The 26,001-nt window shown below is 39.5% G+C and overlaps 1 protein-coding gene across 6 annotated transcripts in view; it reads right to left on the bottom strand.

The window, feature by feature from the left end:
- LOC144688587 (tyrosine-protein phosphatase non-receptor type 1-like) overlaps window positions 1-26,001 on the bottom strand; it is a 114,144-nt gene that overhangs the window by 83,201 nt on the left and 4,942 nt on the right. Inside the window, exon 1 of one of the 6 annotated variants that reach the window (XM_078555335.1) lies at window positions 11,997-12,030. The exons of the other annotated variants lie outside the window; for them this stretch is intronic. The gene's annotated coding sequence lies outside the window, so the exon portion shown is untranslated. Of the gene's footprint in view, window positions 1-11,996; window positions 12,031-26,001 lie in introns of those variants that run through there. 6 annotated transcript variants of the gene reach the window in all.

The raw sequence follows: 26,001 nt of genomic DNA, 5'->3' as shown, positions 1-26,001 counted from the left end.
ATCTTTCCCAAAAGTGTTGTGAAAGACTTTTATATTCTGGGAAAAATAACTTCTAAAGACAAGTGGGAAGAATGGGATTTACAAATCAAAAAGGGATAAAATATATTTAAAGGAGGATGGAAGGCTGTGAGAGGTGTGGCTGTGTTAGATTTTGAAAGGTGACTGAGAAAGATTTGGGGGAGTTGTGTTAAGAGCCTTAGGAAGTCCATTGTCCAGTGGGTGCTTGTGTAATATTGTTGGAAGATTATTACGTTGGAATCTATTTTAGATGGTTGCCTTAAAGGGGGTGTGTAGTTGAGAGTCTAATTAAGTAGAAATTTTGGGAACTGTTCTAACTGTAATCTTGTGTCTGTTTAAGTTTTCTCTTTTGTTAATAAATGTTTTAATTTAATCTTTAAAATCTCTTAACGTGGTAGTGGACTCATTACTTCAATGCGCCAGCCTTCTCGTAATAAACACAAATTGTAAAATCTTTGATTGTGTGGCCAAGTTTCCCTTGTGGATTTGGTCAGCCTGGCAAATACCACCTGCCATATCATAACAAAATGTCTGAAAGCTCATGACTCTTGATACCAGCAGGAAGGGCTTCTTCAAAAGACTGCAATTTAATTAGTAAAACAAAGATTAATTTAAATTAACATATCAGCCATTTTTGTGTTTTTGAACTGTATAAAAAGGAGGCTATTTTTGGTGTGTAGACAGTACCAGCACACATCTCTCAGCTGAACCAGTCATGAGAGGCAAAAGTGGACATTGGGCCACTGGAAAATGACACTGGAGAAGTAGTAGTGGGGAACAAAGAAATGGCGGAGGAACTGAATAGATACTTTGCGTCAGTCTTCACGGTGGAAGACACGAGTAACATCCCCAAAGTTCAAGAGAGTCGGGGGGGCAGAGGTGAGTATGGTGGCCATTACCAAGGAGAAGGTGCTAGGAAAACTGAAAGGTCTGAAGATGGATCAATCACCTGGACCAGATGGATTACACCCCAGAGTTCTGAAGGAGATAGCTAAAGAGATAGTGGAGGCGTTAGTGGTGATCTTTCAGGAACCACTCAAGTCAGGACTGGAAAATCGCTAATGTAACCCCCCTGTTTAAGAAGGGAGTGAGGCAAAAGACAGGAAATTACAGGCCGATTAGCCTGACCTCGGTCGCTGGTAAGATTTTAGAGTCCATTATTAAGAATGAGATTTCAGAATACTTGGAAGTGCATGGTAAAATAGGGCAAAGTCAGCACGGTTTCATCAAGGGGAGGTCATGCCTGACAAATCTGTTAGAATTCTTTGAGGAGGTAACGAGTAGGTTAGACAAAGGAGAGCCAATGGATGTTATCTACTTGGACTTCCAGAAGCCCTTTGACAAGGTGCCGCACAGGAGGCTGCTCAGTAAGATAAGAGCCCATGGTGTTAGAGGCAAGGTACTAGCATGGATAGAAGATTGGCTATCTGCCAGGAGGCAGAGAGTGGGGATAAGGGGGTCCTTCTCAGGATGGTGGTTGGTGACTAGAGGAGTTCCGCAGGGGTCAGTGTTGGGACCACAACTTTTCACTTTATACATTAATGATCTAGATGAAGGAACTGAGGGCATCCTGGCTAAGTTTGCAGATGATACAAAGATAGGTGGAGGGACAGGTAGTATTGAGGGGAGGCTGCAGAAGGATTTGGACAGGTTAGGAGAATGGGCAAAGTGGCAGATGGAATACAACGTGGGGAAGTGTGAGGTCATGCACTTTGGTAGGAAGAACAGAGGCATTGACTATTTTCTAAATGGGGAGAGAATTCAGAAATCTGGAGTGCAAAGGGACTTGGGAGTCCTAGTCCAGGATTCTCTTAAGGTTAACTTGCAGGTTGAGTCGGTAGTTAGGAAGGCAAATGCAATGTTGGCATTTATTTCGAGAGGACTAGAATATAAAAGCAGGGGTGTGCTGCTGAGCCTTTATAAGGCCCTGGTCAGACCACATTTAGAATATTGTGAGCAATTTTAGGCCCTATATCTCAGGAAGGATGTTCTGGCCCTGGAGAGGGTCCAGAGGAGGTTCACGAGAACGATCCCAGGAATGAAAGGCTTAACATATGAGGAACGTTTGAAGACTCTGGGTCTATACTCGATGGAGTTTAGAAGGATGAGGGAGGATCTGATTGAAACTTACAGAATACTGAAAGGCCTGGATAGAGTGGATGTGGGGAAGATGTTTCCATTAGTAGAAGAGACTAGGACCCGAGGGCACAGCCTCAGAGTAAAGGGAAGACCTTTTAGAACAGAGATGATGAGGAGAAACTTTTTTAGCCAGAGAGTGGTGAATCTATGGAATTCATTTCCATAGAAGGCTGTGGAGGCCAGGTCACTGAGTATATTTAAGATCGAGAGAATGGGGTTGAGAAACTTATCAGCCATGATTGAATGGTGGAGCAGACTCGATGGGCCGAATGGCCTAATTTCTGCTCCTATGTCGTATGGTGTTATGGAGCCACTGGTGTTTGAGAGCTGGTGTTTGCTGCCATCGGTTACAGATCAAGGCTTCCAGAAAATCATCCCTGGTCTGTTGAGAAGAAGCCAGTCAGTCAATCTCCAAGCATCAGTAGCTGTAGTTCCCAGTAATGAAGGGGCCTTTACTCTCTCCTAGCATTTGATCTACCTATCAAGTTCACCTATAAAGGAAAACTGACTTCAAAAGCCATAACACCTGCTAAACCAAACCTCAACTTTCAGTCTCTTCACTTCAGACAGAAGGAATTCAAGCAACGGGCCTGCAATGAGTTCTCAAAGATGAGATTCCAAATCAATCTCCAAGTATCTTTTCTTCCTTATCACTTTTACCTAACTAAAATGCAGATAAAGTTACTAAGTAACTTACAGTAGTTTTGTAATAAACTAACCTTTATCTTGATGAAAAATAAAGCTTGATTGCCGAGTTATTTTTAATTTGAACCACAAATTGAAAGGGGGCTACATACACACAAATTTAGCACACAGACCACTGCCTTTTACATGGTGGTGACATGGGTCACGTGCATGTGGGTACTGATTCAGAATGGTCAGTGAGCTAGGTAATAAAAAGAGCTTCTATAAACTCAGGTCTATTTTCCTTCTATAAATGCAACAAATCTACTGCTTGCACTAGAGCAAGTGGGACAAAAATAACTTGCTGCCTCAAGTATGTAAATATGAAAGGAAATGGCACCTGCAAAACTGTTACTACCCCATCATAAAAAAAAACACTTCTGCTATCATGTGAAAGTAGAAAAGAGCAGTAATGGCCTCAATAGGTTCTGTTCTGCATCATTTTTTTAAGCATTTGGTTCACTTACAAGTAAATGCCCAGTTCCGAAGAAGAATCATGTTGCACTTGAAAGGTTAACTGTTGCTCTCTCCTCAGATGCTGCCAGACTTGAGTTTTTCCAGCATTTTGTCTTTATTACAAGTAAATACCTGTTTTGTAATGCAGAACAACCTATTGTCATTTGGTAAATGAGGCTTTCTGCTCAGTTGCAGTCTAAAAACATACTGGTCATCAATGTTGACTAGAATGCCATAATTATGGGAAAAATATTTGTAGGCTCAAAATTAACAGTGCAGCCAGAATGAGACAAAACTAGTTAGCAAAAGCCCATCTAAGGTGTGCTGTTTGAGTACACATGTGCATGCCTATGGTATCGAAGTGCCACACAGGAAACTCCTTGAAGACTTTTTTTTAGAATCAACATCTGTGCATGAAATGTAAATAAACATGTAGCGTGTCACTCAAACTTGTCAAATACCAGTATTTATTTCAAAACATTGATTTGTTTAATTCTATTCATACTTATAATTTACAGAGAAAGCAACTTGATCTCATAAAAAAAGTGGGAGAAAAATTCAAAACACCCAAATGTTTCAGAACAGTCAACTAGTTTCTAGTTTGCTTTTTTCAAAGTCCTCCATCAAAATTCTATGTATGATCAAGCTTATTGCCATCAGCACAATTTCTAATGTACATAAAAATGACAGTCAACCAGTTACAAGGCTGGAATTTAGATTGAGACAAGTAGGAACAGCAAATGAGAGTAAAGTGCAAGGATTTACTGAATTACAGGCTCAAGTCATTGCCAGTTCGTTGATATATCCTGCACAAAATTAAAAATCAAGTTGCCCACCCCCCACCCACAGTGTCACCCTCCCCATCTCAACTTCAATATCTCCTTCACCCAGTCATCCCGATACTTCTCCCCTCTCCAGAGTCCAGTTATATCCTTAACCCTATGTTCTAACTCTGCTTGAGCCGAATAGTGGACTTGGTCTGATGCCCAATGTATTACACGGGAGACTGTAACTGCTCACTATATGCTGGTCAAAGCTGTAATTCAATCTGGCTTTTATGGACAAAATCCCCCAAACTATGCAAGGCCTTAGACCTGCTATCAATGTATAGTTTTATAAACAAACATTTCTGCATTGTAGTGAGTGCAGTTTCCTAAAATTGTATCGAAGCACAAGGCATGTATCAAAAAAAAGGGGGAGAGGGGGCTGACAAGAATCTCAAAACACGAGAGTGAGGGGGAAGAGCCATTGAAACCTGACAGAACCCAGGCAATTGCTGTTGTAAATGTTTGTGGCTGTACGAGGGACTAAATGCTAATAAAAGGTTGAATATAAAACATTACAGGCACAGTGCCTCAAATCCAGCTATCCAAAAACTGGTGATGTCCGAAAACCAGGCTTTTTTTTAAAAAAAAGCTGCTGTCACCTGACTTTCCCTCCTCGCTGACATTGCTGGTCCAACTGTATGGCTGGGAAATTCCTTGCCACTGCTTCCACTCCACCGCCAACACTGTTTATTGAAGTACAGCAGGAGCCCCATTTACATGCATAAACAGAACTCCTGCCACACTTCAGACAAAGTAACAGTGACAGATCTGAAACAGTTCCAAATAATTTCCTGACTGATCTTGCAGCATTGTCTATTTCTTTCAAAACTGCACTTTGCAATCCTTATTTGAAAAACCCGAAAACTGGCAAGATCTAAAATCCAGCAAAGACTTGGTCCCGAGGTTTCTGGTTTCAGGACACTGCACCCACATAGGGATATAATTAAAATAACTTGCTTCATTTGAAGAGTTGGCCAAATGTGACATCTATGAGTGATGTCAATTCCTCAACAAAAATTTGATCCTAGTTAAAGTCCTACTGATCCCACCGATGCTGCCAGACCTTCTGAGTTTTTCCAGGTAATTCTGTTTTTGTTTTGGATTTCCAGCATCCGCAGTAGTTTTTTGTTTTTATCTAGAGATTCCCATGAGTTGGCTGGGATGTTTGTGATCTCTTCAGGGATGCTTTGAGGACATCCCTAATGCATTTCTGTTGCCCTGGCAGGAGTCTCTTACTCCGACCGAGTTCCAAGTAGAGCAGCTGCTTCTGGCGTCAGGCATACAAACAACATGTCCCGCCTAGCTGAGCTGGTTTTGAGTGATTAATGCCTCAATGCTGGGCATGTTGGCTTGGGAGAGGACCCTGCTGTTGAGTTGCTTTTCTTGCCACTGGATTTGGAGGATCTTGCGAAGACACTTCTGGTGGCACTTCTCCGGTGCTTGGAGTCTTGAGATTGTTTAAGTCTTCAAAGCATAACAGCATGGTGATCATTGCTGCCTGGCAAACCATGACAGTCTCGGGTTCGAGATCCTGGTCCTCAAATAGTCTTCAGCTGACTGAGAAATGTGAGCTGGCACGTTGGAGGCAATGATGAATTTTGCTGTCTATGTCTGCCTTCATCAAGAGGAGGCTCCCAACATATGAAAAACGATCCACATTTTCCAGGCTCTCACTTATGAATTAACGCAACACAAACATGGGGTTGGAGGAGAAAGAGAAAATCAGCCAGGTATGAAACACAGAAATCTATCAAAATGCTTAGGAATAGTGATAGAAACCACATGATTTAAAAAACCCATGTAGGTCACCATTTACTTCAACTAAATAGCAAGCATCTCCAATGTAGACATATATCATGTGTATTGTATATAAACAATGGTTCCACAGCCCATTACAAAACAGAACCAACAGCAACCTGTATGATATACAGCAGCCAAATTCCAATGAAGAAATTTTCAAAAATTAGTGCATGCATGAAAATTATGGGCTCTTACTAAGGATATGCAAGTATGCAGTGGGAATATCAACCTGGAGGCCAATTCATAAAATGTGGGATTGGGTTAGCACTGACTTTTTAAATTACTGGCATCTGAACTTGAATCCAGCCGAGACAGGCAGGATGAAGGATTGCTCTGTCCAGTGGTTTAAACAATCCTACCATTGTAGGAAAAAGGGCTAAACAAACTATCCTGGCAAATAAATTATAATATTGATTTGTCTTTATATTATAGCCATATTAATATTTAACCTTTGCCTGTTAAGCAAGAAGTACAAGTCAATTTAAAATATCACTGAGCTGTTGTGCCAGGGCTGACCCTGCAGCAATAGTCCATTACAGGATAAGGGTAACAAGAGACTTGAAAAATATCCCATTATATACTGATTCCATACTGGTTTCAGTGTATTTGCTAACAGTGTGGTGGGAGAAGTTAGTACTGCGAAGGAAAAGCACCTCATCCCTTTTATTTGATTCCAATGTCAAAGAAGTAGAGACTTATAATCAAAAGTTTCACTTGGCAGAATAGAAATTAGAGTGAAATTATCAATAAGATAAAGGAGTTATCCCAATGGAAAACAAATTTGTTAAATAAGAAAAATTAAACTTACTGATGAGAATCAATTAAATTCTCCTTCTATGGAGCTGAAATTTAATTTACTGTAAGCAGAATTGTGTGATGCGTGTGTCAGACGGAATAACAGAATTGTATAAAAATTGGCAGTTTTGTAATGAGTATTTGGATTCATAAAAGTCGAAGATATTGAACTCGGAACTGTAACACATTTGAATCCCTAATAAAACCATCAGATTTTGTTCCAAGTGCTGCTTTTTAAGTATATATTTAAGTACTGCTGCATTTACTGTATGCTTAGCACATAACACCTTATTTCAATGTTCCAAAACCTCAAATGAGAACACCACCAATCCTCTAACATAATGAAGTTTCGGAAGTATACACTTAGTTCGTCGTGGGCATGGGCCGATAGCACAGCTGCCCTTTATTCAGCATGAATTGGCAAGATCAGACAGTTCACAAAATGGCTGGAATGAGAATTAGAAATCCTCATTTGGGTGCAGCCAGAAGTGCTCTTCTGAGGTTAGAGCGGAACACAGGACAGCACATAGCTATAATAAACTGTAACCAAATCCCAATAGAGAAATTCAAAAGTTAATGGAGACAAACAGGGGTTCTTACTGGGGAGATACCGACAACCATATCTAATTGCTCTACCTGATCTTTAGAGGGCTGGAAGTTGATACTGGGAATCAGAAAAGGAAAGTGCTCAATTTCCAAGTGTTAGCTAACTTGCCTTGATGAGCACAAAATTCACAAAAAATGCACTCAAATTAGTGTGAAACACGAGCAACTATGAACATTATTGGACTATTAGGTACTATGAAGGTATCCCGATAACTACAAATCAAATTCAATCTCAGAAGCCTCCATTTTCTATAGCAGGGCTAATATTGTAAAAACAGAATTGCAGTTTTTGAAAACACCAAGTAAAGACAAGAAAAAAAGACTTATAACTTGATCAATAATTACATATACAGAGTTTCTTGCATGCTGGTCCTATGGGTTACTGTCATATCCCAAAGCCATAATACAGAAAAGCCTTTACTAAAACACAAAATGTTAACTAACAGGAATCTGCCCAAGATGAGAGCATGATTGAGTGAAATTTGCTTAGTGGCCAAGGGTAGATAGCACTAGGTTCTGTTTTTAATTCAGATTTTCAGCATCTGTAGTGCTCGAGTTTCTGGCACGGCACTTAATAAATATTAGTATTTTATTCAAGAAGCACATTTGCAGCCTGAAGGTTGAAACGCAGTGTATAAAGGCTAAGCAATCATATTAAAATATGCTAACAAGTTAACAATCATGTAATAAAAAGTAAAAATTCAGCACGATAACAGGGAAGTGTTGAATGGTATAGTAAAAGGGTAAAACTGAATTAAAATTATATTAAAATTACAAACCAATATGCCATGCCTAAACTACAGGCGCTAAGTACATATAAATTTAATAATTTAAGTACTACATTGAGGACCCAACCATGTAAGGAATAGCATTACATCAGTACTTTTCTGTCCTGTATCTAAGAGGGCTGAATTTAGTCAAACTGGTGTTGCCTTGATTGCTCTGGACATAGTGGTGGTAACCAGCTTTGAAATTGGGTAGATTACATAAAGGATTTTCCAAATTTATTACAAATATTAACTATTCTTGTTTGTAGAGTTTCAAATTTATGACATGAAGGGTGTCGTCATATGACTGGTACCAAGGGCATAACTTCAACCCCAATAACCATCTGACTCAGAAGCAACAGTAATTATCACTGGGCCAAGGCCGTCATCTGATATGTTGATACGTTCATTTTATACAGACAATACCAACACTTCCCTGTGAAGACAGACCCATCACTTGCTTAGTCACAAAGCTGATACTGCTTAACTAGTGTGGAATCTGAGATCAGCCTTTTTGAAAAATGTCAAAAACCTATAAACACTGACTGACACATCCTGATGTGTCACCTTTGTGTGGCTGCATCAAGCTGTGCGTAGACCCTTAGTACACAAACACCATGTGTCGCTACGTGCTGAGGTTCTACCTGTCTCCAGTGTTGTGAAGGATGGGTCTGGCCACGCTGCGGCGGAACGCTCCAAGTAGTTGGACAGTGCCATGCCACCAGTCCCTTGTGGAAAAATGTATGCAGAGAAACACCTTTGACCACAAGTCCATCAGCCAGTGGTCGGCACGTATCGTCCTGGAGGCCCTGCGGGAAAAGATGGTGGATCCTGACGGATGGTTCCCCGAGCAGACTGTCAAAGTCATTTGGTAGAATGCCTCATCGCCAGAACTTTCCCAGAAGCACCAAGACGTAGCTTGGCTGGTGGTGAGAAACGTACCTCCCCTCCCCCACCCCCCCGTCAGATCGTTCCAACAAACCAGGAGTCCCACCCCCTCTGCACATTGCCCTCGAGGTGGCTGTGGTGGGGAAGAGACCATTGTTCACCTCCTTGTGGAATGTACCTTTGCAAAGAATGTTTGGAGAGAAATGCAGTGGTTTTTGTCGAGGGTCATCCTGAGCAGTTCTGTGACACAGGGCTCTGTGCTCTATGGCTGTTCCCAGGGGCAGACATCAAGACAAACATCAACTGCAGCTGGAGGATCATCAACTCGGTAAAGACGCTCTTTGGTCTGCCCGAAACTTGGTCTTCCAGTGCAGAGTTGTCCCCGACTGAGTGTTGCAGGCTGGCACATTCCAAGGTTAGGACTACATGCTGAGGACTGCACTAAAGCTTGGGGCAGCCACCGCAAAGGCACAATGGGGAAAGGTTATTGTCTAAGGGCTTTCAGCCACAGTGCACTGAGGGGCTGAGAATTGTATAGACCCCTTGGGCTGTATGACCCAAAATTCAGTGAATACTACATGTATCACAACTGCATTGAAGCACCTCAGGGTGCAACATGATCTATGTAGATAACTTAAATACCCCTGCACTGTCGTCTGTAATGTCCATATTGAAATGTCTCTAATGTTCATTGATTGTACTGAAGCACCTCATGATCTATGTGGAAAACTTGAATATGATTGCTCTTTTTAATGATGGCCATTTTGAAATGTTTCGTAATGTTCTTTGATATTTTATGATAAAGTATATTTTTCCAAAAAAAACTGCATGACATTCCAAAATACATGTACACCCTTATTCAATTCAAAATCCTGGAACTCCCTTCCTAACAGCACAGTGGGTGCACCTACACCACATGGACTGCAGCGGCTCAAGAAGGCAGCTCACCACCACCTTCTCAAGGACAATTAGGGATGGACAATAAATGCTGGCCCAGTCAGTAAAGCCCACATCCCATTAAGGAATTAAAAAAAAAAAAATCAATTTTCTCTGATTGCTAGATGACTGATGTTTATTTTAGTCAACTGCACAAAAAATATCTCCGACCAATAATAATGGACAAACAAAAGCAGCACTTTTACAACACATACACACAGTCTGGATTTTGTTTTCTCCTCCTTCATTAGATGAGCTGAACCATATCATTAATACTATTGTATTAGATGTAGGAGGTGAAATCACTGAGAATAGTACTTCTGAATTTTCACAGAAAAATTGCTTGATGTGTTTGAAAAAGTCAAGCATTTTTTCTTGACGTACTGAAGTGATTACACCATTTACAGCAATTGCGGCTAGAAATTGTGCATAAAGGAACCATCCAAATTTTATAGATTTAGATTGATTAGCAAAATGTTAAACTCTGTAAACAACTAAAATTCAAGGCTTTTGTTTATTCCCCTATTATTCTTGTCCAGCATTGCAGTTATACTGCGACTCTCTGGCAGCAACATGATGCTGTTTTATCATCTAGCAACACAGAAGTGGTAATTAATTACTGTGTTAGGCCAGATTTAATAAGAACCCAGCTTAAAGCTAAATTTGAAAAGGAGATCAGGCAAATTTTTTATTCATTCATAGGATGTGGGCGTCACTGGCTAGGCCAGTATTTGTCTATCACTAGCTGCCCTTGAGAAAGTGGTGGTGAGCTGCCTTCTTGAACCACTGCAGTTCGTGTGGTGCAGGTACACCCACAACACGGTTAGGGAGTTCCAGGATTTTGGCCCAGCGACAGTGAAAGAACGGCAATATATTTCCAAGTTAGGATGATGAGTGACTTGAGGGGAACTTCGAGGTGCTGGTGTTCCCACCTATTTGCTTCCCTTGCCCTTCTAGATGGTAATGGTCGCGGATTTGGAAGGTGCTGTCTAAAGGAGCCTTGATAAATTATTGCAGTGCATCTTGTAGATGGTACTCACTGCTGCTACTCTTCATCGGTGGTGGAAGGAGTGAATGTTTGTGGATGTGGTGCCAATCAAGCGGGCTGCTTTGTCCTGGATGGTGTCAAGCTTTTTGAGTGTTGTGAGAGCTGCACTCATCCAGGCAAATGAAGAGTATTCCATCACATTCCTGACTTGTAGATGGTGGGCAGGCTTTGGGGAGTCAGGAGGTGAGTTACTCGCCGCAGGATTCCTAGCCTCTGGCCTGCCCAGTTCAGTTTCTGGTCAATGGTAACCCCCCAGGATGTTGATAGTGGGGGATTCAGTAATGCTAATGCCACTGAACGTCAAGGGGCAATGGTTAGATTCTCTCTTATTGGAAATGGTCAGTGCCTGACACTTGTGTAACACGAATGTTACTTGCCACTTGTCAGCCCAAGCCTGGATATTGTCCACGTGTTGCTGCATTTGGACATGGACTGCTTCAGTATCTGAGTTGTCGCAAATGGTGCTGAGCATTGTGCAATCATCAGCGAACATCCCCACTTTTGACCTTATGATGGAAGGAAGGTCATTGATGAAGCAGCTGAAGATGGTTGGGCCTAGGGCACTACCTTGAGGAGCTCCTGCAGTGATGTCCTGAAGTTGAGATGACTGACCTCCAACAACCACAACCATTGAAACATTAAATTCTGTCCTGAAAGTGGATATCCAAATTCACACTCAGTGTCTGTGAGCAGAATTCTGCTCACACGTCCAAGCATGTTGGGCAGTACAACATCACAGTGCTGACAGTGTATCAATTTCAGATATACTCATGAGATCAGACTGTGTAACTACGGCCTGATTTTTGATAATGCACAACAGAAATAGTTGAAGAAAATGTAAAAATGTTTGACATGCATGTAGACAATAAACAGAGACATCTCATGAAAATACGTCTGGATAAGATTAGTTCCCCAACATGAGTAGTCTGACTATCAGCAAAATAATGAACCCGGCTACACCTTCAGATCACTCCACAATGTTTCGTCTTGCAGCCTGTCAAACAGTTTAGATTTCCACTGTTTATTTCCTACCTTGGTCTCATTACTTCTGCATTTGACAATATTAAAATGCATTTGTCATTCATCCACCCACCCTCCCAATCTACCCAGGTCACTTGATATTTGGTTTTGCCTGTACTCTGTTGAAAAGGGACATTGAATCACAAGATGTAAAATAAATTGCTCCTGTGCAGTTTTATTTCCCCGATTTAACACAGTTCTGCTTTACAGCTGGACTGTTGAGAGCAGTAAATCTATGAAACCTCAAAACGAGGCCAACATGGCAGCAAAATAGAAAACTAACCAGATTTTGGGATGTACAGCCAGAGAGATAGAGCACAAATGCTAGGTGACAAAAGGGGACAATTTTAACATTTTACACTATTGCGCAATGGGTGATAATGGACTAGCGTCCCACTTTACATCTCTTTTCTACTGTCGTGAAGTGACAGTGCAATTAACATTAATGACAATATTTACCAATTTTTATTTCCAAGTACAATTTCGGTTGCCATTCTACAGCAAGAATATCCAGGAACTGAAAGCAGTGTAGAAAATGGCAACAGAATTGTTATCTAGTTACAGGCCTTTGGGATATGAGAAGAGATCGGGGAGCCTGGGATCATTCACACAGGAAAGATAAGACTCAGGAGAACAGAAGAGATATTATTCAATAGAAAGCACTGGAAATACTCAGCAGGTCTGGCAGTATCTATGGACAGAGAAAAAGAGTTTAAGCTTCAAATTGGATATGATTTCAGAAGAGTAGTCATATTCAACTCAAAACATCAACTGCTTTCTCTCTACACATGTTGCCAGACCCGCTGAGTCAACACTCTTCTATTTTTTATTTCAGATTTCCAGCATCTGCAGTATTTTTTTCCTTTATTATTGAATTAGTAAAGATTTGTAAAGGAACAGATCATTTGAATAACAAAAATTTTGAGATTGCTTCAAACTCTGGAACAAGGGTACAATGGGGCTCAGGCTTAGAAGAGGCAAAATGCGCACACAGTTTAAATTTAACTGCACAGAGTGATGAGCATGAGGCAGATAGTGTAGAAGAGTTTAAGAGTGAACTGAATTGATATTTGAGGGAATGGGTGAATGAGTGTATTAGTTCCTGGAAGGTCTGAATGCATTAGGCCCTTCTGCACATTATACTCCGAATCCTGTACTAGTTCTGCACAGTGTGAGGAACCTGCTTTTTGGAAAATTGGAAGGATATTGAATTTTGGACACTATCCCTCTTGATTTGTTTTTTAAAAAAGTTTAAGTTTAATTATGGGCTATGAATATGCCATTTTTTTTTCAAAAAACCACAGGTCAACAGCTAGATGTCCAGCAGGACACCTGGTGAGAGAAGAGTTACTTTGTTTATCTGAGTTAAAGAAGAACTGCTGTTGCCAGGCGAGAGACTCTTGCTAATTGGTTGAAAACACCTGGCCTGGGAAAAATATTCTCTGAACATTTTATTCTTTTTGAACTCAGAGTCAAAATGTGTATGTGCCTTGAATGCAGGCTGCAAAAGGAAGACTCTGTCATGAAATATAATAATTTCATAATGTTATTGGGATTTATTGTAAGGTAGGAATAGTGGGATCTGGATAGTCTGTGCACGCTTGGGACTTAATTGAATTAAAGACAGCTGCGCTGAAGGCTTTGATGTATCAGAAGAGAAGCTAGGTTTAAAATGCTAAATAAGTAAACCTGGCCAAAGTTTTAGAATGTGAGGTATAAAGGAAAGTCTGCATTTTTAGATAAACCAGAGTAGTTTGAATTTTAAAAGAGAGGGTGAAATGTTACACTTAGCCAGAAGGCGGCAAACGGTGTGTTTATTTTTCCCAAAGCTTACTGATAAAATTGGTACTATGAAAGGTTTTTATTATTAGAAAGGTAAAGTCCAAAGCTATATTGAAACAATGAAATTTCCATTCAAAAGGAGAAAAAAAATGTATAAAAGAGCAGACTGTGTGTAAGGAGGAGGAATTCTAAGATCCAACAAGTGTGAAAAGCCTCCAGCCTCTATGTACCAAGCTGCTGCCTATAAGAACTGAAGCTAAAAGAATTTACTGCGAAAATCCCTGCTCAGGGTTTCGTACGCTTTGTCTGGATCTGTTAAAGTCTATTTTGGTTTTACTGTTGCCTTAACGGAGGTGTAGCTGAGAGTCAGATTAATTAGGGGAGCTAGGAGTTATCATAGTAGTACTTTGTAGACTTATGTATATGCTTAAAATTATTTCTTTTATTAATAAATGTTTAATTTAGTTTCGTAAAAAAACCCTAAGACTCAGTGGACTTATTACCACTGAATTCAAGGTACGCATTTCGAATTAAAATACAAATTTCAGAACAGTTGTAGCAGCTGTTTCAAGTTTCCCTCTGGGATTTGAGCAGCTTAGCATTTATCATCCTGTATGCCAAGACATCTCTCTTCCCACCACCCCCCTTTGGTGTTACATGCAGTCCAGTGTGAGTTAACCTTCTGTCGGAAAATTCTAATCAAAATAACTCATCTGTATTTTTGAAAGTCTGCAAAGCTGTAACTAGCAAGAATTATAAAAGACAGTGCTTCAGCAAAGATCTGTCTGAAATGACTTCCAGATCTACTGTGACCAGAATTCTGTTAGATCAACAGTATCGAGACTTTTTCGAACTTTATCCTTTTCAAAAACATCATACTCTGGCGTCTGCAGAGACAGTGTTTGTTTTTGTCCTTTTTGTGTTTGCATGAGAGTGTATGGGTGTGAGATATCTGTCTTGTTAAAGAAAGGGGAAAATCATTAGAATAAATCAATTATTTTGTGTTATTGAAAGAAGCCTGGTTAAAATTATTTGAATGCAATATCAAAAGGAAAGCAACTGGCCATTTTGGTGAGTGAATAAACATTTAAACTATTGTGCAACCTGTGAAGAAGTGGGGCTAGAATTAACTGCGTACTCCTCCCATCAGGGTCTGTAACAACATGCAACACTATACTGGGTACTGAGAATATTTTACAGTAAAGTGCAGATAAAGTTTGAAGTGGTTATTTTGGTGAGAAGGTGAAAATTGGCTGAAAGGATACTCTTTCGAGTTATCAACAGTCACAGATTGCAACTCTTTTGAGTACAATCACAGTTCTTGGTTTCTGGGAGTGGGACATGAACCCACAACCCTCTGATTCAAAGGCGAGGGTGCTATGAACTGAGCCACAGCTGACACCTCTTGGCTGAAAGGATGCTGCACTAATAAGACATGCCAATTTAAAAGTCTGATTTTAGCATACAATTTGATCCTAATTGCTAATTGCTATAATTTGAATTTGCCTGGCGGTGTTAAAACAGCCACCTGCAGGTTCAACACTTGTGTTGATTAGACACAATTTTCATGGAGTGGCGTGTATTGGCTCCATGCATGCACTTCTACTGAAGCCATAGAATACACTGACTGGCACACAGCAGCAAGTAACAAGATAATTCAGAGACCAAGTGAGTCAGTGCATTGGCTCTCTCACGTGGCAATGGAGGTCCTGAAAGGAAGGATGTCCTCTAACTGCATGACAAGGTAAGGGGGTGGGGATGAGAAGGATTCAATAACCAGATATAGTCACTGGTGGAAAGATTAGAGGGAAGTTGAGGAGATATGTCTGCAACTCGCTACCTGAAAACAGTGGCAGAGGCAGAGACCCTCACTGCATTTAAAAATATAGATATGCACTTGAAATAACTTACAGGGCTACAGACCTAAAGCTGAAAGTAGGATTAGGCCAATATCTCTTTTTTAGCTGGCACAGATACAATGGGCCAAATGCTTCCTTCTCTGCTATAAATTTTCCATTTCTATTTGACTACAACAGTTACAGGCACTTAGGAACTTAAAGAAATAAATATAGAAAATGGCAGTGTGCAAAATAAAAACTTCAACTAATATTTCTAATTTTTACTACCGACTGCCACATATCCCTGGTCTGGACAGTTTGCTCATACCTCAGAACAAAAGTGCTTTTCCTTATGTAGCAACGAGTCTCAGGTCCTCTCTCAACAAGCAATTAAACACCATTTTAAACAATTACATCCTCCAGGGGAGATAGAGGTGTCAGCTGTGGCTCAGTTCATAGCACCCTCGCCTTTGAATAGAGGGTTGTGGGTTCATGTCCCACTCCTGGAAAACCAAGAACTGTGATTGTACTCGAAAGAAGTTGCAATCTGTGACTGTTGGTAACTCGAAAGAGTTTCTCCAGGAGAGATAGAGCACGAACTGTCGGCTTTTCACATAAGAGCTTACGTTGAATCTCCTAACATTTGACCAGCCTTACAGATTACGGCTGCAAACCATGAATTGATTTTGCACCTAAGGTACAGAAACAGTAATCCGAAATTGCCTAGGAAAAGCTAAAGAATATTGGTCTGGTTGAAATTTCACTTAAAGTACATAATTCCACAGTGGACCCCAGAGTCTGTTGCACTTTTTTTTTTGAAAAAGACGTATACTTAGTATAAAGCACTAAAACCTGTACTTTGATATTACATGCCCAATTTAAACTTCTGAAATGGGATTCTAGCTCTCCCTTCTTAAAAAAAATTCTTTCATAGAACCCTGGAAGTAGGCTGAGATGGTCAGACAAGCAGACATATCCTTAAACTGTGCCAAGGCTCCTCTGTGGTTAATTGATGGATTATGAAAATGTGATGTGCAACTGAAGGTGAAACTCCTGCCAATTTTCTCTGTTGAACTTACCATAAAATAACTGTCACTGCCTGAAGGTACCCCAAATGTGAAAGTGCTCCAGGGCAATGGTTGAAAAGCAGGTCAATCATTCATCTCAATAGGATTCAAATGCACATCATTGCAATTTCACACTTGCACTCAACAGGGTAATAGAAGCTGCTTTCTCAATTAGCTTCAATTATAAGATTTGTGTGGTGACTTGAACGAAACACTTTCTCAGCCATATAAATGGAAAAGTTACAAGTGTTTCTGAAGAGTATTTGCAACAAACAGTACTTTTGAAACAGCCCAAATGATGATCACAGGTTGTAGAAATACTAAGATAAAAGCAAAAAACTGCGGATGCTGGAAATCCAAAACAAAAACACCGGGAAAAATTCGTCAACACCTCTTTGTCCTTTTGTCTATGACATCTTTTGGCAATCTCCACCCATCACTGGCCCTCTATTCAGCTCTACCTGTCCCACTCCCCCTTAAACCAGCTTATATTTCACCTCTTTTCTATTTTTCCTTAGTTCTGTTGAAGAGTCATACGGACTCGAAACGTTAACTGTATTCCTCTCCGCAGATGCTGTCAGACCTGCTGAGTTTTTCCAGGTATTTTTGTTTTTGGTTTGTAGAAATTACTCTTTTTCGCAATTACTATTCCCAAAAATGACAGTAAAGATCAACCAATTACTTCTCTGTGAAACTGTAATGTAACAAGGAGGATGACAGAAGGTGATAAAAGTTGTATTATAATCATACCTTTTGCAACTCTAGGATATCCTTAAGTGCTTCACAGTCAATTACTCACTCTTGGAATGTCATCATTGTGTAATATTTCATGCCATGTTTCACACAGCAAGGTCCTATTAACACCAATTAAATAAAATCAATTATCTATGCTTTTTAAAAAAACTTGCATTGTTTGAGAAGTAAATATTGGCTCTATGACCAACACAGTGGCCCTATTCTTTTTTTTGAATAATGCCATGGAATATTTTATGTCCAACAAAGGGGGCAAAACTTGAGCCCACAACGGAGTGAGAAGCAAACGTCCTATTACTGAGTCAAGGCTGACAAGACAGAGAAGGTTTAGTCACTTCTGCTTGTCAATAGTTACACAATCCAACCTGCCTAAAAATTTCCACATCTCTGAAGCAGGCACAAACCCCACAATTTTTTTCTATCATATTGAGATGTCAACATTCTGCACAAGATGGGAGCATATGCCCCAATTCTTTGCATGAAGGTCCCAAAATACAGCAGGGTAACTAAACAGGGACCCAGAGCTTGAAAAGGAAGCCATCCACCCTACTTTTACATCTGAAGCTAGAGCATTGAAAACTTGGGAGTGAAATCATCAGATCTACTAAGAATAGTGTGCAAGAAAAGAAGCTTGTTGCTAGAGGATATGGGCCAACAATTAATTTTTAAAACTTGTGAAAGTACATGAAGGTGTCACTACCCAATATTATACACTGCACCCACAAATTTACAAAAGCTACAGCTTTTGCCTCTCTTCCCTCACCCCACATAATACAAGCCATAGTTAAAATGATGCAAGTACATTGCAATGAATTTTAAAAACATATTAGTTGTGTTCTAAAGTTGCTGGAGCTGCACTTTTAAAATTAATTTCAAGCCTTATCTGGAAGTATTGTAAGTTTCTACCAGTACTGTAACACTTCATGCTACCTCGTCATCTCTATTAACCTCACTGCTGTTCACACTTTCCTAAATTAAGACTTTAAATGAACAAAAGTTTTATCCGTTTAAATGTTTAGAACACAAATCACGCTTTTATGCTCCCAGAACCCTGTATATGCCTTCAAGTCCCACTTGATCAACTTTCCCAATTGCTATCCAAGGCTAAGCATGTACTGTTTAACCCAGAGTTCATTTTCCTTTCACACGTGAACCTTGACCTTCTATTTAAAAAGTGCTGCCTGCTGGATTTTTAGCTGCCTTAGTAGACTCCCAAGCAGCAGCATGGTCTGCAGCTGGAATATATGTCCAGTAGCAGGAAGATGCAGTCAGAGCATCTGAGCAGGGCAAGTGACCATGGTGTCCCCAATTACAGCTCACATTCAAATTTCACTTTACCGGTGATAATGACAGCTAATGAGATTGGCACAGGGGTGAGCATAGCAACAGATAATATTACTCCTCCGTGTTATTTTGGCAAGTGTGGATAATTATTCTGCTGGATTATTTTAATGGATATAGGGAAAAGGGAAGTGAAGGGTTGCACTGTTGATGCCAAGAGCAACTCTGCCCACATCCTCAAGCTACTGAATCCTGTGACCCACAAATTTAATTAAAATCCTTGCTCTTTAATTTGTCAATTTGTTACATTTTACCTGTGTAATCTCCAACAGCCAAGTAATCAATTTCCCACACAGTCCTTCCATTTTACCTTTGGTGTCACTCTGCCACTGTGCCTTACCTCGCTCAGTTAAAATTGCCTTCAAAAGACATTTCACACAAGGCACTTATCTCTGAAGGAAGGCAGAAATACAAACTATATTTGCTACACCATGTTCTGACAATAGTCTGTTAATCTGAAAGGCAGGATCTGAAACAATCCTAAATATGCTACCAAAATGCTATTTACATTCAGAAAATAGTCAAGGAAAACAATGAACCTGCTTAATTCAGTGATTATTCAGGAGGCATAACATAAAAGGAAGATAAAAACTGTATAAAACAAACTCTGAAATGATTCCACACTCAGGAGATTCCAAATTAGGTCGATGCTTTGGAAAACAGGTACCAATACAACATTTCCTAAACTATATTTTAGTTACCTGCTAGAATTAAAAAGGCGGATGACATCTGTACACAAAATACTGGTCAGAGATTAGCTAAAGACTATAGCAGCAAAAAACTGTATTCCAACAACCACCTTAAACATTCATTCCTTCCACCACCAGCACATGGTTGCAGCAGTGTGTGCCATCTACAAGGCTCACAGCAGTAACTCACCAAGGCTCCTTCAAGGGCACTTTCCAAACCCATGACCTTCACCAACTAGAAGGACAAGGGCAGCTGGCACATTGGAACACCAACGCTTGCAATTTCCTCTCCAAGCCCCACACTAACTAAATTAGAAAAATCCTGTTCCTTCATCGTCCCTGGATTAAAATCCTGGAACTCCCTCCCCAACAGCACTGTGGGTGTACCTACACCACATGGACTGCAGTGGTTCAAGAAAGCAGCTCACCACCACCTTTGAGGGCAATTAGGAAAGGCAATAAATGCTGGTCTTGCCAGCAACACTCATCTCAAACGAACAAAAAAAAAGGTCCTCACTGTCGATGAAATAGTAATGCAAGAATCAGACAGAATCCCTCGTCACTGTTTAGATTACTACATGTGCTGCAAATCCTGTGATCTCCTAGATTTCGGACAACAGTAGTTATACCTGGTTCAGGTTATAAACAAACAGATTATGAAAAAGAACATATGGAGGAGGTATATGCAACATACGAACATATAAAATTGCCTGGCAGGAAAAGACCAGCTGGCCTATCAAGCCAGCCTTGCACTATGACAACCAGGACATGATGATTTCAGACTTCCTTATCTCCAACGCCACATCCCAACCCCAAGTAGTTTCGGGGGGGGGGGGAAGAGAATCTAAAGACTGGTTTTAGAAAGTGTGTTCCTTCTCAAACAGAAACATGACTCTTTACCAATACCCTGTAGTATACGAGAGTTTGAGGCCCTTCGTAATAACCTTATGCAAGGGTTGCCCACGAAAGAAATGATTCAGACCCAATCAAAATACATTTTCAATCAGGAATAAAAGGAGCTCAAATACTTGTCAAAACCAGTAAGTTTCCAAACATATGTAGAATTCAAAAGCATGCAAAAAAATGAAACCGAGCACCTCCCTTGAAGTGTCAGCAGATTTCACCTAAATGTGTTCAGCACAAATTCAGACAAGCCTTAAAGGGCTAGTGTGCAAACTTGAAAGTTATTTTAATGGGAAGCTTCAATTGATTTTATTTAAATTGGGGAAGTGGTTTACACTCATCATGACTGTTTTTTCACCAAGCATGTCAAGGAAGTAATGACAAGTGATTTTAAACTCACGTGGTATTTGTTAATGAGCTGGAATATGTGCTAGATATGGAAGTATTAGCATCCCAGGTCAACTACAGAGTGCTAAACTTTAACATGATCTGGGAGTCAGAAATACACAAGACTAGGAGCCAGATCTAGAATGTGAAAAAGACTTAATTTGATTCAATGAAAGATGAACTAAACAAAAGTGTGTGTTTTTCAATAGCCACTCAATAGGAACCAAGTGGAACAATGTTAAATATATGATATTGATCGTGGAGGATAGAGGCATTTCCAAAACCAGCAGGCTCAGGCAAAGTAAATGTGATTCCAGATGGATTAAGAAATAAATTAAAGCAGGCAGAAAAAAAATGCATAAGCATGTTTAAAGTGTTATCAGAAAAGCCATGAGTTAGAAAAAAGTTACAGCATCTCAGCAAGCGTAGCAATATAAAAAAAACTCAGCTCAGAAAAGAGATGAAAATCACAAAAGATGCAAATTGGATTGAAAACAAAACATGAGGATAAAATAGTAAGTATTTTTAGTGAGCATTTCCTCCAGACTTTCACAAGAGATGAACAAAATGAAATATCACTGTCTGGAGAGGGCAAGTAAAATCAATGACTTCATTATAAATGAGATAGAAGTTTTAAACATGCTAAATGAGCTCTAAACAAATAAATCCCCAAGGAAGATGGTATTTATCTCACCATGTTGAGATCAATTCGGGAGGAGATCGGTGAGACACCAGGACACTATTATGATGGCATCAATGGCCAGGTAGATTCCAAACAGGACTTGTGGCAAACGCATTCAAAAATGGTGATACAGACGATTACTGATCCATGAGATTTCCTAACATTCCACATAAAGCAATCAATCATGGGGTAAAATTGATTAGATATGCAATAATAGTTTAAAATAGTCAGTATGAACTCAGAAGGAAAAGATTCTGTCTCACCAAACCTAGCATTTTTTTTTAAAAAAAAGCAAGTGCCAACCCAAATGGACTGTAGTAAGTGATATGCTATACCTGAATTTCTAAAGGCTGCTGATATAGCTCTACATGAGAGGCTATTAATTAAACTAAAAGCTGTGGTGATTCTGGGCAAACTCTAGGAATGGATAAGAAACAAAAGTTATGAGTAGGAAAGGAGTACTCATTGGAGAAATAATGTTGAAATTACAGTGGGAAGGGGCTCTTCAGGAGCTTGGCACAGACGACCACTGATGTTAATTCACGAAAATGATCTGAACTCAAACTCAATGTAATTTATCAAATTCGCAAACAATATCAAATTAAATGGGCAAGAGCAGGAGTCGGCAATCTGTGGTGCTTTAACGTCTCACTTCTGGCTCCCAATCTTTTCCATTTGGATCACATTAATATGAAAAACTTTAAAAAAAATTAAATCAAGAAAAGTAAAAGCTGTGTTTTTATTTTGAGGATAAAAGATTAATAATTATGCTGCACTTAGATTCAAAACGATCATTTTAAGTAAAAAAAAACATTCCCTACATAAACCTGTTTGAGGTGGTATAACTAAGCCATAGTTACAGATGATACTATTCAAGGAACAGATTTTATAGTTGCAACCATTATTGTTTCTAATATAACTGAGATGATAACTTACACTGAATGTGTTATTAAAATTTTTAAATCTTTTTAAAATTGAGAGAATCAATAGCCAGAAAAAGGTGTCTTAATTCAACACATCTTAAAATTCCGCCCCCCACCTCCGCAAAGCTGACTTTAACAAAATTCTCAAAAATCAAAAAACACAACAATTCAGAGCTAGGTCATCACTTCACTTTTTTTCTCTCCTAATACAGGTACAGTGTCTCAAGGCCTGCAGCCTCGGGATCAAGGCTGTGCCGCATTTTACAATTTGCTGGATTTCGAGTGGGACAGTTCAGGTCAAGCTGGGTCAGGTGGGTTCAAGGGCCACTCAGAGCGTGGGAATAGACAGGTGTGTAAACAACAAAGGAGCTAACTAGTCAGTGGCCACAATGTCCCAGTGCAGTGCCTAGCCGAATTGGCCAGCTAAGTATTTTTTTCTCAACTAAAATTGATGCATGGCACATTCCAAGAACGTCTGGTTTTCAGACAACTCTGGTTTTGGACAGCCGGATTTGAGACACTGTACTTTAATACTCCAATTCAAGACGACTGGCTCTGGCTTTGAACAGTCATATGGACTCGAAACATTAACTCAGTTTCTCTCTCCACAGATACTGCCAGCCTTGCTAAGTTTTTCCTGCATTTTTTGTCTTTATTTCAGATTTCCGGCATCTGCAGTATTTTGCTTTTAACATAAATTCAATGTACTTTGGTAGAATGCATAATTTGCATATATAATAGAGATGTTTAGCAATTTACCAAGTACTTGGCTTTGAAACACAAAATTTTCATCTTGCAGTTCCCAATAGATTTTATCTTATGCAAATGTTTTTAAAAAAGGCTTCTCAGGTTAAAAAAAAGATTGCCAACCCTCTGTGCTAATCAGAGGAGGCAGTTCAGAAATTACAGAAGTAGGCAGAACAGCGGCAGATGAGATTTTATCCAGGAAACTGCTTCAGATTGGGAAGGAGAAAAATAGATGAACCACACTGTTCACAATCTCAGTGCCTTATATGGCCCAGGGATAAGTCCAGCAATAACTCCCTACTTTCATCTCCATAATATTAACTGTCTCCAGTCACTTTCCACCACTCCATTTGCTGCTGAAAACAACTTCCAGGTTTTAATTACTTTCAGAGTAGACTATTCCAATATTCTCCTGGCTGGCTTCCCACACCTTCCACTCTCAAACTTGAATCCACTCAAAACCATACTACCACAGAACTCATCGACAACCTCGAGCCAGCAATACTTCAAATGTACAATGCCCACTTTTGTATTCAAATCCCTCCATAGCCTCATCCCTTTCCAACTACAATCTTCTCCACGTTCACAACCCTCAAACAGTGTTCCTCCATTTCTGACTCAAGTTCTGTACTACCAAAGGTATCGCTGAAAAAAGAGACATGTTTAAGCTTTTTGTCTTGCACTCATCAGGGCACTCCGTAATACCACCAATATAAGAGGGGAAACAACGATTTATACTGTATGTGAAGAGAGTGCTGATTGGTTGGCAAGTGATGTTGCCATGGAGAATGCACCAGTGATGCGACTGACGGTTAACTGCCAAGCAGTGTTTGAAATTTAAGTTTGTCAGTTGGACTTGCAATGTGGCGCATGTGTACACACTGAAAGCTCAATATATTATTAATACACAGGGCCCTGTTCTTTGCAGACAGAAAGAACATGTATGCACATTGTGCCTGCTTCAGCTAAACAAAATAAGTGACAGCCATTCACTGACTCATTCCTCAGGGGAATGTCTTAACCAATCAGGGTCAAGCTTCCTGGTTTAAATTTCAATAATGCTTGACAATTAACTGTCAGTCACCATTACTGGTACATTCTCCATGGCAAAGTCACCTGCCAACCAATCAGCACCTTCTTCACATACAGTATAAATTGTTACTTTCCCCCTTATATTGGTATTCTTGCCAATGCCCTGAAGATGCAAGACGAAAAACTTAGACATGGCTCTTTTTTCAGCAATTATGATCTTATGCATCCGACTTCCTTCACCCCACCACAGGCAGCTGGGCATTCATCTGTCTAGACCTCAAGCTCTGAAATTCCCTCTGTAAGCTGTTCCATCTTGAAAAAACGTTCCTTAAAATTTACCACTTTGACCAAGTTTATGGTTGCCTGTCCTAATGTCTCCTTTAGCTCGGCATCAATTCTTTAGCTAATTACACTGCTGTGAAGGAGTTTATAAAACCACACTACAGATACTAATAGAATATTCAACTACAAAGCTGAAACAAGAGACTACAAATCAGGAGGTATGAGCAAAATTCATTGCGCTCTGGTTAGAGTTGTTAACTCTGACATATTCCTGGAGGTTTGGTCTTGTGACCTTTGCTCAGTTTGCAAACATTACTGCATTTATCTTATGAAAACTGGCTCATCATTGCATGTGTTTAATAGTATTTTTAAGGAAAAAAAATACAATAGTTGCAGGATATCTATTTTACACAAAAGGGAACTGTGATTATTGATTTTTTAGTACTCAACCTATCTATTGAAATCTGGATTTTGTATGGTGCACCAACATTTTTACAAAAATTTACAATTACATCAGTCCGGGACACCTTCCTAAACTCAGAAGATATGATTAATACACCAGATTTTAACAATGTAACAAAACAAATAACAGACTTTCATCTCCTATGCACGCAATTGATTTTTGCACATTTGTTACGGGAAGTGTCACATGGACTGCATTTTATTTCAAATGATGCTTGTTCAAACTAAAATATGCAAAAGATTCCTAGTTTCATCTCAATTTAAAATGGAAAACAAGAAAATACAAAAAATGGATGCTATTTGGACATTAAGAAAAATGATTCAAAATTTATTCTATTTTAAAATTTTGTTTAAACCAGTGCTTCATCTATGCCTCAATATTGAGAATCTAGACCTGGATGTCTGAACTAAACGGCAAAATGACATTTCCTCATCTAAGAATCTGTTGTTGACTGAATTGACAATTCAGGAAACTAACTTTGTAGCTATTAGGAAATTATTCCAATGGCATTGCAGTCAATTTAGTCAATTGAGAATAAACTCCTAAAAACCAACAAGTCTGTTTGTCTTCGTTTGGATACTCTGCCACCACAAAATCTGGATTTTGTTTTCTTTAAGTGAAATTGGTTTTAATCCCCAAAAGGCCATAGACAAGTAGGACACATTCCAATGAAATTCATAAGCTATTTCCCCCACCCACCGTAATTCAAAGCATACAAATAATCAACAGTGACTAAAGCAATGATTCCAGGCCCAACTGTGATAATTTAACAAGATGCTATCAGAAAACCATTTAGGAACACAGACCTACAATAGTGATTTGCGGATCTAAAAACAATATGCATTTTTTTTGTCATTAAAAACCTCTGGAATGGCTAAGACCAGAGTCACAGATACTGTATAGTCACAATAGTGTAAGCAATTAAAATGAGCCACAAGTTCCCAACTTGCTTCTCAACCAAGCACTACATGCATCATAACAAAAACAGAATTACTTTTTTGTTTTTAACTACATGCATCATACTTGAATTTCACTAAATTTTGATTTCCCTACAACTGGCATGACTGTAGGCATTAATATGCTTCAGCAACTTGCCACAGCTGAATAAATGGATACTTTTATCACCAA

The sequence above is a fragment of the Cetorhinus maximus genome, chromosome 13 (genome assembly GCF_964194155.1).
Source record: "Cetorhinus maximus chromosome 13, sCetMax3.hap1.1, whole genome shotgun sequence".
In the NCBI taxonomy this organism is placed as follows: domain Eukaryota; kingdom Metazoa; phylum Chordata; class Chondrichthyes; order Lamniformes; family Cetorhinidae; genus Cetorhinus; species Cetorhinus maximus.
The sequence above is the reverse complement of the archived record's forward strand: the minus strand, read 5'-3'. Positions and strand labels throughout refer to the sequence as shown.